General features: G+C 37.4%; 1 pseudogene; it reads right to left on the bottom strand.

Moving 5' to 3' along the window:
- Positions 1-272: 272 nt before the first annotated feature.
- LOC146543809 (uncharacterized) overlaps positions 273-18,209 on the bottom strand; it is a 63,157-nt pseudogene continuing 45,220 nt past the window's right edge.

Raw genomic sequence — 18,209 nt, forward strand, 5'->3', positions numbered from 1 at the left:
AGACATAGCCATCCATGACCATTCTCCAGTCATGTGAGCTGTCCCACCATGTCTCTGTAATTGCCACCAGGTCATAATCTCATGACCAAACATGGATTTCTAACTCCTTTTGCTTATTCCCCATGCTGCGTGCGCTGGTGTACAGGCATTTCAGAGAGTGAGCTGAGCATGCTGATTTTACCTAGGGAGGTGGGAAGTGTCCCAGTCTTCATCAGTACTAGAGCACTGCCCCACCAGTACAAGTCCAGTTACAGCCCCAGATCCCTTCGGATCTAGTTCAAAGCTCTCCAGATGAGCCCTGAGAATTCCTGTCCCAGAACCCTCTTGCCCCTGTAAGATAAACCTTTCCCATACATTATTGTTAGGGCTGGTGTATTTTGAAACCAGCCACTATCAAAGAACCCAAAGCCCTGCCTGTAGCACCAATCTTGTAGCGAAGCATTTATGGACTGGATCCTTCTATTCCATCCCATTCCTCACCTGAAAATGGAAGGAGGGAAGAGAAAATAACTTGCACCCCAGAGTCTTTCACCAACCAACCCAAGGCCTTGTAGTCTTTCTTCATTCCCCTCAGACTACAGGATGCAACTTCCTCCCCACCTGTCTGGAAGATCAGTAGTAGGTGGTAGTCTGTTGAGTGCACCAGGTTGGCGAGTGTCCTGCTGATGATTGCTTTTGAAATCTGTGCATTCATTAGGACAATTAAAAAAAAAAAAGGATTTTTACCTGTGTTTCTGCTGATGCCACTCATCAGTGTTGTATCTCAATGTTTCCCACTCAGGAAGCCTCTTCAAAGGGCAAGTAAGTTCTGTTAGTTATTTATTACAAAAGGGTGAGAAGTGGTTAGAGATGTGACAAAGATGATAAGGAAGAACTACAGTTCTCTGGGTCACAAGTGTGTGCATTTGACATCTGACTGTCAGTGAAAAGTTGAAAACTCTTTTGGAGGAAAATACTGACAAAGGAAAAACTTTTCAGAAAGATCTGAAAGAAAATTGCTATCACACATAAAATTCAACTGTAGACTTTGTAGAGTACAATACTCTTTTTTCTGGACTTTTGTTACTTTTATTTTCTATTACTTAACATTTAAAGAAATCTGCACTAAAGCTTATACTTTCCTGTGTTTTGATTCCCAACTGCATGTTCCTGTGAATGAAATAGTGCAACTTATTTTTTAATTCTGCATGTATTACTCTTATAGGTAAATTACAGACTAAAAGTTATTGAGTATGATTAGGTGATATTTAAATCTCATTCTTCTCATCAATCTATTTTCCTTTCAGCATCAGATATTCCCATACCTAAAAATTTTATTTTTGTATTGTTATGCAGTGGATCTTTGATTCTAAATGAGTAGGACACGGTACTAGGAAAGTACAGTTTACATTTTCTCTGTATAATTTAATGTTTTTCTATCTCACAGTTTACTTTCTCAGTCATCATGTTTATGTAAGAACTAAAATAGCCTAATGGCTAAGATACGTGTTCATTACCATGCTAATTTATCATGAAATGCATTTTACAGTTCTAAGTATAATCATTACAGGAAACTTGAAAACTATTATTATGCAACCAGTAAACTTTGGCCTTGGTTTGAACTTCAGCCTCTCAATAGAACTGCCAAAGTAACAGAACTAGAAAGCTGTTCTGAATGTCACTGCATTTTGTAAAGAGCTAGGATTAAAGGTTTCCACCTAACATTTTTATTCACTGTTTGAAAAACAAAAATGGAAAAGGAAGAGTATTTTCAAAATGAAAAGATATTTTGGATTAAGAAATCAATGAATTTCATTTGAATAGAATCTTAGTCCAGTCTGATTCTTTCCAAGCATGGACTCTTCTACTCTTTTCTCCTGTAGGCAAAAGCTTTTCTCTTTCCAGTGATTAAATTGGGCATCTAACCTTCACACTCATGGTACACACAGCTTAGGCAATACAAATCCTTGATGTTTTCATAACCGTTATGTTTTCACCTTCATCTCTCTATCACTAGAACTATTCATTGGCTCATTAAAAAAAAAATTTACTTTGAGGGAGCAGATGAGAGAGGCAAGATTTTGGGATGATTGCAGGGAAAAATTGGCCAGCACCAAATGCATGCTCACCACTGCCATGAGATAGGAAAGTTAAAAAGGAGATAATGAGAAGGAAATAATTTATTCTGAACACATGAAAAATGTGGGGTTTTTTTTGCAGTGAACAGGGTTATCTACAGCACAGTAGGTGGGGCTCAGAGCCTTATCCAGACAGACATTTAATGTCTGCAAGGATAAGGTATCCATCTCCTCTCTGGGCATCCTGTTCCAGTGCCTCACCATCCTTATCATAAAAAACTTTTTCCTCAGTCCAGTCTAAGTCTTCCCTCTTTTTGTTTGAGATCATTTCCCCTTGTCCTGTCACCTCAGACACTGTTACAGAGTCTCAACTCTTCCTTCTTACAGACCCTCTAGATACTGAAAGGCTGCTCTCAGGTCTCCCCAAAGCCTTCCCTTCTTCAGGCTGCACAGTCCCAGCTCTTGCAGCGTGTCCTTGTAGGAGAGGTGTTCCATCCCTCGGATCATTTTTGCGGCCCTCCTCTGAATGTATTCCAACACGTCCATGTCTCTTCTGTAATGAGGATTCCACATCTAGACATAGAACTCCAGGTAATGTCTTACCAGTGTAGAGCAAAAGGGCAGGACTGTTATATTCTATCTTCTACTCTAGAGAACTAGGCTCTCTGTTAGGAGAAAACTATACTTGATCTCATTATGTCAATTGTTTATGCACCTGAAACTCCCAAAATATGCCATAATCACGTATGTCAGGCAGCCTTGCAATGAAACAAGCTGCAGAAGAGTTCTTATTCTTATCTCCTTACAAGTATATAGCATATTTTTTCCTAAATTAATGTCCAGAAAAGGAAGAATGATGTCCCTTGTTAGATGCTGATAAATCTTTTTCTTCATTCACAGATGGCCAACGCTTGATCTTTTTTTTTTTTTTTTTTTGGTAAGATATAATAATGAGTCTTCACAATAGCTGGATTTTATCAAGGAAAGTAGGAAAGTATATCCTTGATCAATTCCTGCTTACAGAGTTTTATCAAAATATTTGACCACTGAAACACAGTTAGTGCTAGCAAACCTAAAGATTACTTGGATGTTCCTCTTAAATAGCGTATCTCAAATTGTTCTTTTCACAGAGTACTTACAGAATTATTTCTGCTATTCCCACAACACCAATTGGTGGTCTCTTACTGAACTTCTTTTGACACTGAACATTTATGAAAAATTATGAAATTCAACAGTTTTTATTACAGTACATTGTCCACAGTGTTTCATTGTGTTATAGTTTGTTTGTTGAAACTGTTCATCTTTTTCAGTCTCATTTATTTCTGGGAGATTCTGCAGAAGAACATAGGTCTGAATAGCTGTGATCATTGTCATGTCTAATTCTTCGCTGGAATGTATAATCCTTTCCCAAATTTAGCCTATCTTAAACTTCTTTGATGCCTTTATTTAATACTTATTTTGGAACATTGTTTCAAAGCACCATTATTTTACCAGAATAATTTCCAAACTAATTATGCTTATGGCCAGTGCAACCCTTTATATTGTATGACATTTTTATCCCACTCCTTTTTAATGACAGTGTCAGCATGTAGTATTTCATTATTGTATCAGCATAATAGATCATAATGATCTTAGTACAAGACCTCGCAATCTGTTTGCCAGTTCTGTTGGTTCCCTAGGATGGAGAACTGAATACCTGATGACAGAGTTAAGTCCGTCTCAGATGGAACAGCTTTCACATCAGTATTATAAGTAAGCTCCATTATTTCACCCTGTATTAGTTTTCTGTCATGTTGTTTGATGATGATCATATGCAGGGCTATATTTTGTGAGTATTGTGAATTAGGGAACTTGATACAGCAGTGTGCTATTAAATAGTAGCTGTGATGTACAAATGTTGATTTTTCCTCTGATATAAGTAATTAGAAATATTTATGGAAGCCATATCTATAGTGCCTTTTTCTTCAGTTGCATTCATCCTGCCCTGGCTTTTTAGATAGAATGCTGATATTTGTTAGTCACTCTTGTATTCAGGGGTGCAGGAAAAACTGCAGAACAGCTACATCTGATTTTACTTTCAACTGTACTCATATTTGATCCAAGGAATTCAGAACAAAGACTCAACCACTGTTGTCTGTTTTTTGATCTCAAACTGTGTGATTGTTCAAATAAAGAGAAATACTTAGCAAATGAGTAAGGAAAACAGAGGAGTCCCTAATTCAGGAGTCCACATTTATCATTTATGATTTTATTCATCAATCTCTAGATCAAATATTTTTATTTCATTGCTTGTTAGTTTGGCTTTGCCTTATTTTGTTTTAACTTTTTAAATCACAGATATTTAAGTTTAGTGTCTGAATGTTAGCTCTTCCAGAATCAGAGTCATGAGCCAGAATCCCATTAGAACCCCCCTCTAGATGAGGAAGTGAACAGTAAAGTACCATTCAGTAGAGTCCAATATATTACTGCTTAGTACTTATTTTTATTTTTTACAATGGTATTAGAGATTTTCAAGTAAATGTAGATCACATACATTTAATATCCATTTCCAGATAATATTGTCTATAGAGACTCATGCTGAAGAAGCCAAAATAACAGAATAACCTGAACAATGTACATTCTTTGATTTGTATTTCATTTTACTTTGAGATTGAGAATACATTCAGTATCAGTGCTCTTGTCTCTTTTACTAGTGTGAAGAAGATCAAAGAACTATGTATTTCCAAATAATTTATATAATATTTATTATATTATATAAATATTATATTATTTCCAAATAATTTATATACAAATGCTCTGAGAAATTCTTCTCAGTAGAGGCTTCAGCTTTCCTGAAAAAATACTAAAATGACACTGAAAATAAAACAAGAAAAGGAAGAAAAGAGCTGCAAATGGAACAAACCCTATAATTCTGTACAGACCACTACAGTTGTTTTTTCTTCCACCTGACCAATCCAAATATGTCATCAAGAAACACAGTGAAAGGGTCTAAAATAACAGCTTATTCTTCTATGGAAGTGGAATAGTGTATCAGAGCTAAGGAGCATCCAAGGTGAACATGTTACCAACGGCTCTCTTTCCATAAAAGGCTAGAATTAATGCCAGTAGTAATAGTACTCTTTACTTGCAGCTTTAAGGAGAAAACTAGCCATGAATACGTCCAAGAAAAAGAAGTCAGGATGGACTGACTGTTCAGTGAACAAATGTTAAACCTAGTGGAGATTTAAGCTTAGAAACTCAAATGTACCAATGCTGTATGGACTTTTCTGATTAGGGTGAGATAGACTCTAGTAAAATTTACTTGATAGCAAGCTTAAGTAAAGAAGTTTTGATTCTTGAGGAAGATTCTTGAGGAATCTTTGGAGCAAAGCCAAATATTTGTCACTAGACTCTGGATTTCAGGTCAGGTGCCTGAAGGCAGCATTGCTATTTCTAACTTGTGCAATTCCAATTTTGAGACTAATATGAGTAGAATAAGCTTCTTCTGCATCTGTTAGTATAAAAATTCCCTGTGTCTTCCTTCTGAAATTTATAGCATACATGAGCATGTGTTCTGCTTGCAGTCACAGACATAAAGAAGGTGGCTAAGCATGTCCAAATTCATGATTGAAAATAACAGAAAAATTTCCACATTTCTTCAGTACCATTTTTTCTCCTCCAAAAAATCACAAGTCTGAAAAAATGAGGGGATTTCAAAATGTGAATATTTACTTTTTTTGATATGTAATCCACTTAGATTACTTTGTTTTTAGTTTGTATTATTCTTCCTTAGCTTTTTTTTTTCTTTTTTTTTTTTTATTGGGGAAGGAAGGGTTAATATGGGCTAAAGTTCTTGGATAATTACAGGAAACTAGTACACCCTCTACTGTGATGCTTGATAGCATTAGAAACAGCTCAAGTTTATTTATCCCTCTAAACATTGACCTCTACATTCAACTACATTCAATAAACATATAGCTGAAAGATGACAGCAGAATTTATCAGCCTTAGCCAGCAAGTATGAATTAGACACTATAATTCCCCGGGGGGGGGGAGGGGGGAGGGGAGGGGGAAGCATTCCCCTTGCATAAAAAAAACTTATACATACTTAAACACATTCTTTGGAAACAAAGCATTGCTTGGATTTTGCTTTTGTTGTTTAACAGATGAACATCAAATGCTAATAGCCTGCTTTTGGATTTTATTTATTTTTTGACTTTTGCATATTCAACAGCAGTTTGTTATATTCCAATGAGATACCTCTGCTAGTTACGGGGACTTTCATAACTGGCATAGAGAATCTAATTTGTAGATACGCAGATCTCATATTGATGAAATTCTAGTCATCCCTTTGGAAATGGATGAAAGTCTTTGTTCTCTTGCCTACAATCTTCTAAATGTCTTGTCCATACCCTACATTTATTTTTGCATTTACTTTACAGTGTAGTTCATTTGAATGTAGTTCATTGTAATTCTGAAGAAGGTTAACTTCCCCACTAATTCTTCATAACCATTGAGCTTTTGGCCTCTTTACATAACACAAGACAAAATATTCTACTATATCTATAGACACTGGTACACAGAAAAACATTTAAAAATTCTAGTTTTTTGTTTTGTTTTGCTTCTTTCATTTTTTCATTTTGTTTCTTCACTGGTCAAGAAGGCCAGTGGCATTCTGGCTTGCATCAGGAATGCTGTGGTGAGCAGGATAGGGAAGAAATCCTGCCCGTGTGCTTGGCACTAGTGAGGCTTCACCTCGTGTACTGTGTTCAGTTTTGGGCACCTCAGTACAGAAAGAGCATGAAGTGCTGGAACAGGTCCAAAGAAGGGCAACAAGGCTAGGGAAGGGCTTGGAGAATGTGGCCTACGAGGAGAGAGTGAAGGAACTGGGGCTGTTCAGTCTGGGGAAAAGGAGGCTGAGGGAGACTTTACTGCTCTCTGCCAATATCTGAAAGGTGCTTACAGCAAGAGCAGGGTTGGTCTCTTCTCACTGGTGACAGGATGAGGGGAAATGGCCCCAAATTGAATCAGGGGAGATTTAGGTTGGATATCAGGAAATACTTTACAGAAAGGGTTGTTAAGCACTGGAATGGGCTCCCCATGGAGGTGGTTGAGTCACCATCCCTGAATGTGTTTAAAAACCATTTGGATGTGGTGCTCAGAAACATGATTTAATTGCAGATTTTGAGAGTTAGGGTAGTACGGTTAGGTTGCAGTTGGACTTGTTAAGGTCTTTTCCTTCCTGAGCAATTCCATAATTCTATGGTTCTATGATTCTACATGAGTCACAAAAGAGACAATAGTTTGTAACACCTCACAGCAATGTTTAGCTTGTGAAAACTAATTTCAGTGAGATCCCTGAGATATTTAGATGAAAAGTTATACTTACAGTCACGTTGTAAAAGCAAAGTTAACTCATTTTCCCCGCTGGGTTTGTCAGACACAAAAGCCTGAAAGAGGACCTTTTCTAGAAAAAACACAGCCATCAGGGGGCTTCTAATTGATTAAAAGATTTTTGTGAGGTGTTTTTATGAATCTTCAGTCAAATGTATTCTTCTTTGCTACCTATCTTTCACTGTGTCTCTGATTAAGTGTGCTTATGTGAAATTCTGAAAAAAGCAGAATTTTTTTTATATATAATACAGTGTGTAAACTAAATAGAATAGTCTTATCATTATTTAATTGATTTGTTAAATAATTGCAAATAACATATATGTTTGAAAAAAAAAAAACAGAATTTATTCATGAAAGATTGAAGAACTAAATTAAAAGAAAACTTACTTTTAAGGAATGATTTCATACTGATGCATCTCATTATTGATTCTCTGTATCAAATGGTCCCTTTCCTAAATGATTTGTTAGAACATTTTTTTCTTTTGAAAGAAATGAAATCTTCTTTGCATATCCATTATGCTAACTTTATTGGATCAAATTTTTTTTATTAAGGTCTGAAATTATCTGTGACACAAATGTTTACTAGATAAAAATAAAAGCTGTTGTTTTCTTGTTGCTTAAATGTGCCTTTAATTTTCATGGCATGCATTTAAGAAAATGTAAATTATTGATGGATGTCTCCAGTAGCACTTGATTGAAGTTCAGTTTTATATAAGCATCTGAATTTAAATATAAATACTTTTCCTAATGCTATCAGAGGATCACTGGTACTAAAATTGTTAATGAATATCAGTGCATGTTTTTTGGTAAGATTTTAGTTTGTGTCTGAAGTATTTTGAAACTTTAATTAATTTACACACATAGAGAAACTAAAATGAAGTAATAATTCTGCTACAATTATTCAAAGAAAGAACTTCTAGCTTGGAAGCAATTTTCATTTTCTTCCCAACCTAATCAAGTCTGATAAAATCATACTGTCTTAGGAAATATATAACCATGATGAAGTTCTTTTTGTTCATTTTGGTAGGAAAGATCTTCATAAAACCCAAAATGCAAACAAGGAAGGTATCAAACAAATCCTGAAAGCTGTATTTTCAGTTTTCATTGTTGGGACTCTAGGTGTATATCATCATTATCAACAAAAGCACAGTGATTTATCTTACTGGTTTGTTGCCCATGGAAAAATGAAGTCTAAGAAATTCTCTACTATAGCATTAGACAAGGCAGAAGAGACAGACCCCATATTAATTCTGCTTGTTCTTTAATTACAGAAAGTCTGAAGCTTATGGATATGTTTAGGCAGGAGCTTTGTGTGATCTCAAAGTAGCTGAAGGGCATCAGATGCCCTATTTCTGCCACTGAGATGTGCCTCAGCAGACAAGTAACAGATTATAAATCTCTGACAGGATTTTTCAGTCATGCATTTTTACTATATCCATAAACCAACCACAGGATTTTAAAGAGTATAAAAATCCCTTGTACCAGAGGATTTTAAAGCATAGATAATACTGTAGAAACTTGCTGTACTGTCATTTTTATACAAATAATTGGGATTGGAGTTGTACATATACAGAACAAGAAAAAAAATCTTTATCGCATACTACCACACAGGATGTGTAATATAGAGTTACAATTGTAATAATCCATCTCTGTCTTTATTGAAATTGAAAACAAAAAAATACTATGTTTGAGATGCAAAAAAAAAAAAAAAAAAGAAATTGAAAAACCTCTATACGTTATTGAGTTATATTGTAGCTGGTGTGTCTGCAATTTGAATTCTTTTTCTTTTCCACTTCACATTCATTGCTGCATAAATCAATTCAGTTTGCTAAGATGAGGACCTTCCATTTTGTGTTATTTTATTCTAAAAAATCTGGTTGAGTTCCCTGCAACTTCTTACAAAATTCAGCCATTTCTTCCATCTTACTTTCTCTCTTTTTTCCAAATGGATAATTGCATTACTGATGACTTGCAAAAATTCTTGATTTATATCTGTAAACCGTAATCTGTCCATTTGGGTGTTGGAGACTGAGAGCTGTAGGCAGCATGTACTTAGAGAACAGGGATGCGTGCATACTCCCTCAATTGTGGCTTGATTCTAGCTGGGCTGCAGCCCCAAGAGAGAAAGGTATGACATGCTTGGAAGATGATCTTAGTGGAAAACAATTTGCTTATGGGCAAGGCAATTATAACTCCAGAGAAAGCAGATGTAGGATCAGTGGGCATAAAGGATGCTTTTGCTGTTAGTGCTGTTGGTGTTACCAGTGAACATAGATTGTGCAACTAAGTGATCTGTGATCTGTTGAAGTATTAGAAGCTTGTGTCATATCCTGTTTGCTCCTGAGGAGGGAATTGTTTCATATGTTGATCTAAGACTTTATTAAAGCATATTCCCCCTTTCTTCTACTTTCTGTGGACTAGTATGCTTTGTTTCTGCAACTGAAAAGAAAGCTAGATGATTTGTTTCATGAAGAACAAATATTGAATTAATGCATCAAGCCACTTACGACATGACTCTACTCCACCTACATCTGAGTGCATTTGAACTCATGCATAGATATTCTTATAAGATCCCTATTATACTAGTGTATTTTACTAACATGTGATGGGACAATTCACTTCAGAGTGTTGCAGACATGGTTGGACAGTGTTTTTTCTTGGTCAGCAATTTAGCTGTGGGTCAGGAACTCAGACCCAAATGTCTTGAACAAAAAAGCTAGTGAGCATTTACGACTAGATTGCTTAGGAATACGCTAAGGTTTTCACTTTTTGTTATGAATTTTTTTCTTTTTTTTTTTTTTTGTTTATTTGTTGATGGTTTCTTATGTCTGATTTTTTTTCTAAAACTTTTTTACACTTGCTTTATTTATTTTATAGCTATTTATTCTTAACTGAAGACATATATTCACATATATTTTGGCTGTGTCCTTGTTTTACTAGGCACTTCACAGTGACAGATTTTTCGATGGAAGAAAATTGAATGAAGGCTCTTTTTATGGCATCTGTTTCTGTTTTTATCCTATAAGTTTAACTCCCACATCCCAGCCAAGATGGTACTTACACTTGTATAGTCCCTGCTCAAAACACTGTCCTGTTTCACTTGAAAGTAGCTACAATCTACAGCCTGTGTGGCAGGAGCTGGAATGTGGCAGATATAGAAGTACAGGCAGAAGTACAGAAGTACAGCAAGTATAAACTCTGTCTTATACACTCTCTTACTTATGCTCTTTCTGTACTAACATTACAACACCTAAAACCTGGTCTGCTGTCCTCTCAGGTCTTCTCTGATCCATATGAGCAAAACTTGATATTTTGAGTTTTATGAAATTTGAAAATAAGGATGCACATGCAAATAAACAAACCCTGAACATTTTAAAGAAAACTTGTTGTTTCACATAGATTTTCTTCGTGAGGATTTTTGGAGGAAATCTTTAACATATTCCACCTTTTTCCCAAATAAATGCTATTAAGGGAATAACTACAAGCTATTTGTTGGAAAGATCTGTTTTGTGTCGGTGAAGAGAGCCCAAATTCCATCAGAATATGACTTTGAACATCCAGTGTCCATAGCAGGTCTGGGAGGACATTTTGCATATTCATTAAACAGCAGCTGTAAATGTTCACAGATGTGCCTGAGTCATGACACAGCAATACATCTCTCCTTCTATTCTTGTAAAAACTATGATGTTTTGGTGAACAGGCACACACATTCAATTTGTTTGTTTTTTGATCTTCTGAAGATAAAGAATGATTTTAGGGGTGATTTTTATGAAGATAAAAAATGATTTTAGGGACTGGGGAGGTTAGCTGATGAACCAGGCATACAAATAGTATTTGCCTGTATTCCTACAGTGCCAGAAAAGGACACTGAGAGGAGTAGGAAAACCAACTATAAACACATGGCTGAGAGGCTGGTGCAAACGCAAAAATTTTGGGTTCTTTGATCATGGGGCGGTCTACTTGGCACCTAGTATGAGGGCTGCCAATGTCATGAGGGCTGCTGATGGGTATCACCTATCTCAAAGGGGGAAATGGATACTTGCCCAGAAGCTGGCAGGACTTGTAGAGAGGGTTTTAAACTAGATATGAAGGGGGAATGGATAAAACCAGGCCTGCTAGAGATGAGGGTGGGGGAGCGGTAATGGGTAAGTAGGGGTGAGGTGAGGGGCTCAGCTGAAGTGCATCTATACCAATGCACATAGCATGGACAACAAACAAAAAGAGTTGGAAGCCACTGTGCAGCAGGCTAACTATGACCTAGTTACCAGAACAGAAACATGGTGGGACTGCTCCCATGACTGGAGTGCTGCAATGGCTGGCTACAAACTCTTCAGGAAGGATAGGCAAGAAGGAGGGGTGGCAGCTTCCCTGTGGAAGGAGGGACGGACGACTTAGAAAGAGTGCATAGAAATTGTTAAGATGTGTAGAGAGAAAATCAGAAAGGCAAAAGCCCAGCTTGAATTCAACCTGGCCATTGGAGTAAAAAGGAACAAGAAACCCTTTTACAAATACATCAACAGTAAGAGGAGGACTAAGGAGAATCTCCATTCTTTACTGGATGAGGCTGGGAATGTGATCACTGAGGATAAGGAAAAGGCAGAGCTTCTGAATGCCTTCTTTACGTCTGTCTTTAAGTGTCAGACGAGGTATCCTCAGGGTACTCCACTCTCTGACCTGGTAGTCTCAACTGGAGTGCAGATAGGATCCCCCCTGATTCAAGAGGATGCAGTCAGAGACATACTACTCCAGCTGGACTGTCACAAGTCCACAGGGCCGGATGAGATTCACCCAAGAGTGTTGAGGGAACTGGCGGAGGTGATAGCCAAGCCGCTTTCCATCACCTATCAGTGCTCCTTGTTGACTGGTGAGGTCCCAGAAGACTGGAGGCTTGCCAATGTGACTCCCATCTACAAGAAGAGTTGTAAGGAGGATCCGGGGAACTTACAGACCTGTTAGCCTGACCTCAGTGCCAGAGAAGGTTATGGAGCAGATTGTCTTGAAGGAGATCACGCGGCACGTGTGGGACAACCGAGGGATCAGGCCTGGCCAGCATGGGTTCACGAAGGGCAGGTCCTGCTTGACCAACCTGATCTCCTTCTATGATCTAGTGACCCGTCTGGTAGACGAGGGAAAGGCTGTAGTTGTAGTCTACCTAGACTTCAGCAAGGCCTTTGACACTGTCTCCCACAGTATTCTCCTGCAAAAGCTGGTAGCCTATGGCTTAGATGGGTATGCTCTTGGCTGGATAAGGAACTGGCTGGAAGGCCGGGCCCAGAGAGTGGTAGTGAATGGAGCTAAATCCAGCTGGTGACCTGTCACGAGTGGTGTTCCCTAGGGGTAGGTGCTGGGCCTGTCCTCTTCAACATCTTTATTGATAACCTAGATGAGGGCATTGAGTGCACCCTCAGTACATTTGCGGAGGACACCAAGTTGGCTGGAAGTGTGGATCTGCCTGGGGGTAGCAAGGCCCTACAGAGGGATCTGGACAGGCTGAATAGCTGGCAGAAGCCAATGGGATGAGGTTCAGCAAGGCCGAGTGCCGGGTCCTGCACTTTGGCCACAACAACCTCAGGCAATGCTACAGGCTTGGGGGGAGTGGCTGGAAAACTGCGTAGAGTACCTGGGGGTATTGACTGATGCTCAGTTGATGCTGTTACACACCAGAACATACTGTATCGCATTGTATTTTTTTTTATTAAATGATGTATTTCTGAACTCTGCACCTCTTTCAACTTCCCTAAATTAATAACCACACAGAGCTTGAATAACTTCAGCAACTTTGCTTTAAAGTGCTCATGGCTTTTTCTTCTTCATTTGTTTAGTTAGGTTAAGAAATGAAAGAGGATAGTCTTTGTATCTCTATTGTGTCAGATTTCTGAAAGTTTCTTTTTGTGTTTCTAATGCTTTGCAAATTAATTGAATTCACGTTTATGTTCTGGAGAGAAAAAAAAGAAAAAGAAAAAAAAAATATTTCTGCTCATTCTTTTTAGGAAAAATGGCCTAGAGAAACATTTTTTTTTTAATAAATCTCCCAAGAAATAAAAAAAACAGTTCAGAGAAAATGGCTTTGTAGTAGATACCCAAATTGGCCAAATTTGATTAACCTCCTTTTTTCCTTCTTCCCACTGCAAACCTTTTTGATAGTGCCCTAATTCTTTTCTCTGTTTGGTTTTCACGTTTTATATTAAACCATCTACATGTTGTGCCCCGTACCCCAACAAGAATTGGTGGATCGGAAATACTGATAAATTGTAGTTGAACTTATTAATTGCTCATGGTCCAGAGGAGGGCCACTAAGATAATCAGAGGGCTGGAGCACCTCTCCTGTGAGGAAAGGTTGAGGGAGCTGGGCCTGTTTATCTTGGAGAAGAAAAGGCTCCAGGGGACTTCATTGTGGCCTTCCAGTACTTGAGGGGAGTGTATAAACATAGGGGAAACAGTTGTTTACAAGGGTGAATAGTGATAGGACAAGGGGAAATGGTTTTAAACTAAGACGGGGAGTTTAGGTTGGATATTAGGAGGAAGTTTTTCACACAGAGGGTGGTGAGGCACTGGAACAGTTGACCCAAGAGGTTGTGGATGCCCCATCCCTGGAGGCATTCAAGGCCAGGCTGCATGTGGCTCTGGGCAGCCTGGTCTGGTGCTTGGCAACTCTGCACATAGAAGGGGGGTTGAAGCTAGATGATCTTTGAGGTCCTTTTCAACCCAGGCCATTCTATGATTCTGTGATTTGCCTGAGACTTTCTATGCTAGAGCAGTTGAACTTAGTTATTCAGGTTATACAATATTTTTTGACCCCATGTTCTTCAGTTGTCTTTGTGCACGCCTTACCTACCACAGATGAGAATATCATGCTGTAAAATTGATTATTTCCCTTCAGTGAATTGTTACTGAATTGGAACACAGTAACAATGAGATAGAATATAATGTATTACTGTGTTGAAATGTATGGAATACCAAATAGTACAACACCAACATATCCTGGCAGATCAGGATGACAACAGCAAAGCAGAATGGACTGATTTAATCACTACTGCAAAGTAAACTTTGCAGTCTATCACTGAGTTTGCAGGGCTTACTTGCAAATCTGCCTGTGTCTCTTAGAATAAGCACGCTACATCTGTTATTGATTTCTATGGCTTTTTAATCACAACTAAAGGTTGCTATATGAGTATGTTTTCCTATGGGAATATAAAAATGGAAATAAGTCTGATCTTGTACTGTTTAAGAGAAGGTATCAGATATAAAAGAGATTTGCTTGTAGCAAGTACTGAATCTCGCTCTGAGGGAAAAGTAAATTAAAAATATGACCATAGGATTTCAGATGGTGTGAGTGATAAAGTTCAGTGCAGCATTGAGCCTTCTGTAGTATAATGTTTAAAAAAAATGCATTTCTGATGACAGCAGATTAGAAATCACTCTTCTGGGTTGTAAAGAAGTCATGCAAACAAGAATGGTGAAATAGGTGTGGAGGTAAAGTAGTTGCAGGTGGAAAGGTAAAATAGCCAAGTGAGTATGACTGAGTCCCTACAATAACACAAAAAGTCTTGGAGAAATCTGAGTGCACTGTGTGTATGTGAGGAAGAGTTTGAAACCATCCTGAAGTTTTTATACTAGATTTCAGTGTTGTACTTCTAATAATTTTACTCTCATTCCACTCTATCCATTCTATCCTTTTCTGGGAAATTTACAGGCTCTTTTTATACATGATTTCTTTTCTGGCATTTGATGTACATGATTATCAGAGGAATGGAGGTAAGGTTCACTGTCTTGGCTTGTTCTTAATGATTTACATCTCATGTACTCATTGTACTCTCTTTGGGATGTGAGTAGAGAGCATGAGAAGCCTTTTTCCTTGCCGTAAGAAGTTTTATCACTCTTTAAAAAAAACACAACTTCAAGAAGTTGGCCTTCCAAAACACCAGCTTCCTGTCCCCAGCAGTTAGTCTTTTAATACACAATTTTGTGCCAAGAGTACAAAGAATGAAGTCTTACTGATTAAGATAGAACCCTGTTTCAAACTGGTCTTTTAAATGCTCCAGTATCTGTTTTATAAAAGATGATTTCACAAAGTAGTAATAGTCAGTACTGTGGGAAGCCCCAGAGGAGGGACATCTGAATCGCAACATTGAACAAACACAAGGGAGGAGGGAATGTAGGTAGTCTACCTCCCAGGAGATGCTTCTGCAGATGTTTTTGTTTTCCATCTTGGGAGCCACAAACAATATTTTCATCTGGCTTTACTAAAGTACGCTGAATTTTTTTCTACACAGATGTTCCCACTGTTTCAATGATATGTTGGGAGAGGAAAACTGTAGCAAAATTTGGAATGCTTGTCCAAATTTTTACCGTCATGAAGATGGATTCAACTGATCTGCAGGAACGGAGATAAATTCTTTCTTGTAGTCTTAAGAGTATATAAGACCTAGATTAATATAGAAGCTCAGGAAAAATCACTGGAGATTGTCTCAAATGTCAGTCAATTACACTTCAAGGTAATACATGCTTATTACTGTCATTTTCTTAAAGCGTTCATAGAATCATAGAATCACAGAATGGTTTGGGTTGGAAGGGACCCCAAGGATCTTCAAGATCCAACTCCTTGCGACAGAGTTGCCAGCTGCTAGATCAAGTACCGGATCTGGTTTCACAGGGCCTCATCCAGCCTGGCCTTAAACACTTCCAATGACAGGGCATCCACAGCCTCTCTGAGCAAACTGTTCCAGTACCTCAACACTTTCTCAGTAAAGAACTTCCTCTGACATCTATTCTGAATATCCCTTTAGTTTAAAACCATTACCTCTTGTCTTTTCACCATCTACCCATGTAAAAAAGTTGATTTTCTTCATGTTTATAAACTTCCTTTAAATACTGGAAGGCCACAATGAGGTCTCCCTGCAGCATTTTCTTCTCCAGACTGAACAAGCCCATTTCCTTCAACCTCTTTTTCCTTCCCCTTCACTTCATAAAAAAAAAATTCTAAAGCTTTGAAGTGTTTTCCATTAAAAAGCAAACAAACAAACAAAGAATTAGCCAATTTATTATAAAAACATAATCTCAAACTTGTCAAGTTTCTATTATACTGTACCAGTGAAAGAGAAGGTTATAGCTAAATGACTTACTACTTATGGGAGATAACTTTTTTTACAATATTTCTTCCCTTGCTTATGTTAGAAATCACAGTGCTTACGCTTTTTAAAATCTTACAGAAACACAAACAAAATTTGTGGTATGTTTAATTATTTAATACACAGTAGAGCTGCCAGAAAAATTGGAAAGTGAATTATTTTAATTTGTTTTGTTTTTATTCTAATGTCATGTGTCCTCAAAAACCTGTAACTGCTCCGCATATTAGGAGAGTCTTATCACACCATTGCACAGCCTCCTCATGTGTGCCATAAGGAATAAATAAGTTACAGAGCGAACCTGATGGGACGATGTCCCAGTACAGAAAAAAACAGATATGTCTGAGAACAGGAAAAAGTCAATTTGAATAACTGAAACTATAACAAAAAGTGTCTTCAAAACAATATATGCAGCTACAGGGAGATAACTCTCCATCTTCCTTCATGCATAGAAGTGAATTAATTTCCATTTTATTTTTTTCTCACTTTCTCTTCTCCTCAAAGGGATATTTGCAGTCAATAGAATTTCTGTTTGCAGATAGGAGTATTTGTACGATAAATCATGTTCATTTTCATTTCACTGTTTCAAGAGAATTATATCTGAGAATGATTTTAAACAACACCAAAAACAAATAAAACAAATAAAAATAATAATAAAAAAAACAACTCAGAAGCCAATACAAACAGCTGGTGGGAACAACTGATTGTTACAGAAAAGTTTAAAAGTCAGTATTTGTAGAGGAAGATCCCAACAAGCATGATGAGATTATGATTCAAGTTAAGAATAGATAGACATATCTGAATTATATGACTGATTTCTCACATTTGATGACATGACAGTTGATAATTTCAGACTCAAAACTCTGCTTTGTTTATGTGCATTGCAAGGGATAATTATTTTAACATTACTGCATTGTAGACTGAGACAAAACTCTAGTCTGCATCCGAAAGTTTATGACCCTTTTCTTAGTGAAAAAATAATGCAGTCATCCAGACTGGATGTAACTATGATTAGGCCTTTTGACAGCAGCACAATTAAGCTCATCAGAAGCAACTAGTGATTTGCATCACTTTGTTGTGTTTGCCAGCCACTCAAAGTATGCACATACCTACTGCTGGTGCACTTACTTGCCAAGCTTCTCTCACAGTCTTTACTGTGTTTGAGATTTTAGTCTAAACTGAGTTGAACAGAGAGTAATTTCAAGGTAAAACACGATTTTACTTTCATGGTAGTAAGTACATTAAGGAAATAAAAGTTTTCAGGGTTCATTCTACAGTTTTATTGCTGGAAATATCCAAATAATTTATCAGGATGGCATCTGTGATAAAAGCAGATTTTATTCATGATTGCAATGGCGGGCATCCTGCAAGCGGGCATGTGCCTGCAGAGACAGTGTTACATCTTTTATGCCCTACTACCCGACGCTTTTCTTTTCCTCCCCAGGTTCCTCATTTGCTGAGTACTTCAGGTTCACAAATCTTCCTGACACTTAACTAAACATATCGATACCTGCTAAACATAAATTGTTGCTATCTAGACATATATAATCATATATAAACATATATAAACATATATATTGCTTCTACTCCTCAAATTCTTTATCACTCAGGTCTTGTTTGTCCAGCACCAAAAATTAGTAGTCTTTCAACATAA

Source organism: Meleagris gallopavo, chromosome 9, assembly GCF_905368555.1.
Source record: "Meleagris gallopavo chromosome 9, MGAL_WU_HG_1.1, whole genome shotgun sequence".
Lineage (NCBI taxonomy): Eukaryota > Metazoa > Chordata > Aves > Galliformes > Phasianidae > Meleagris > Meleagris gallopavo.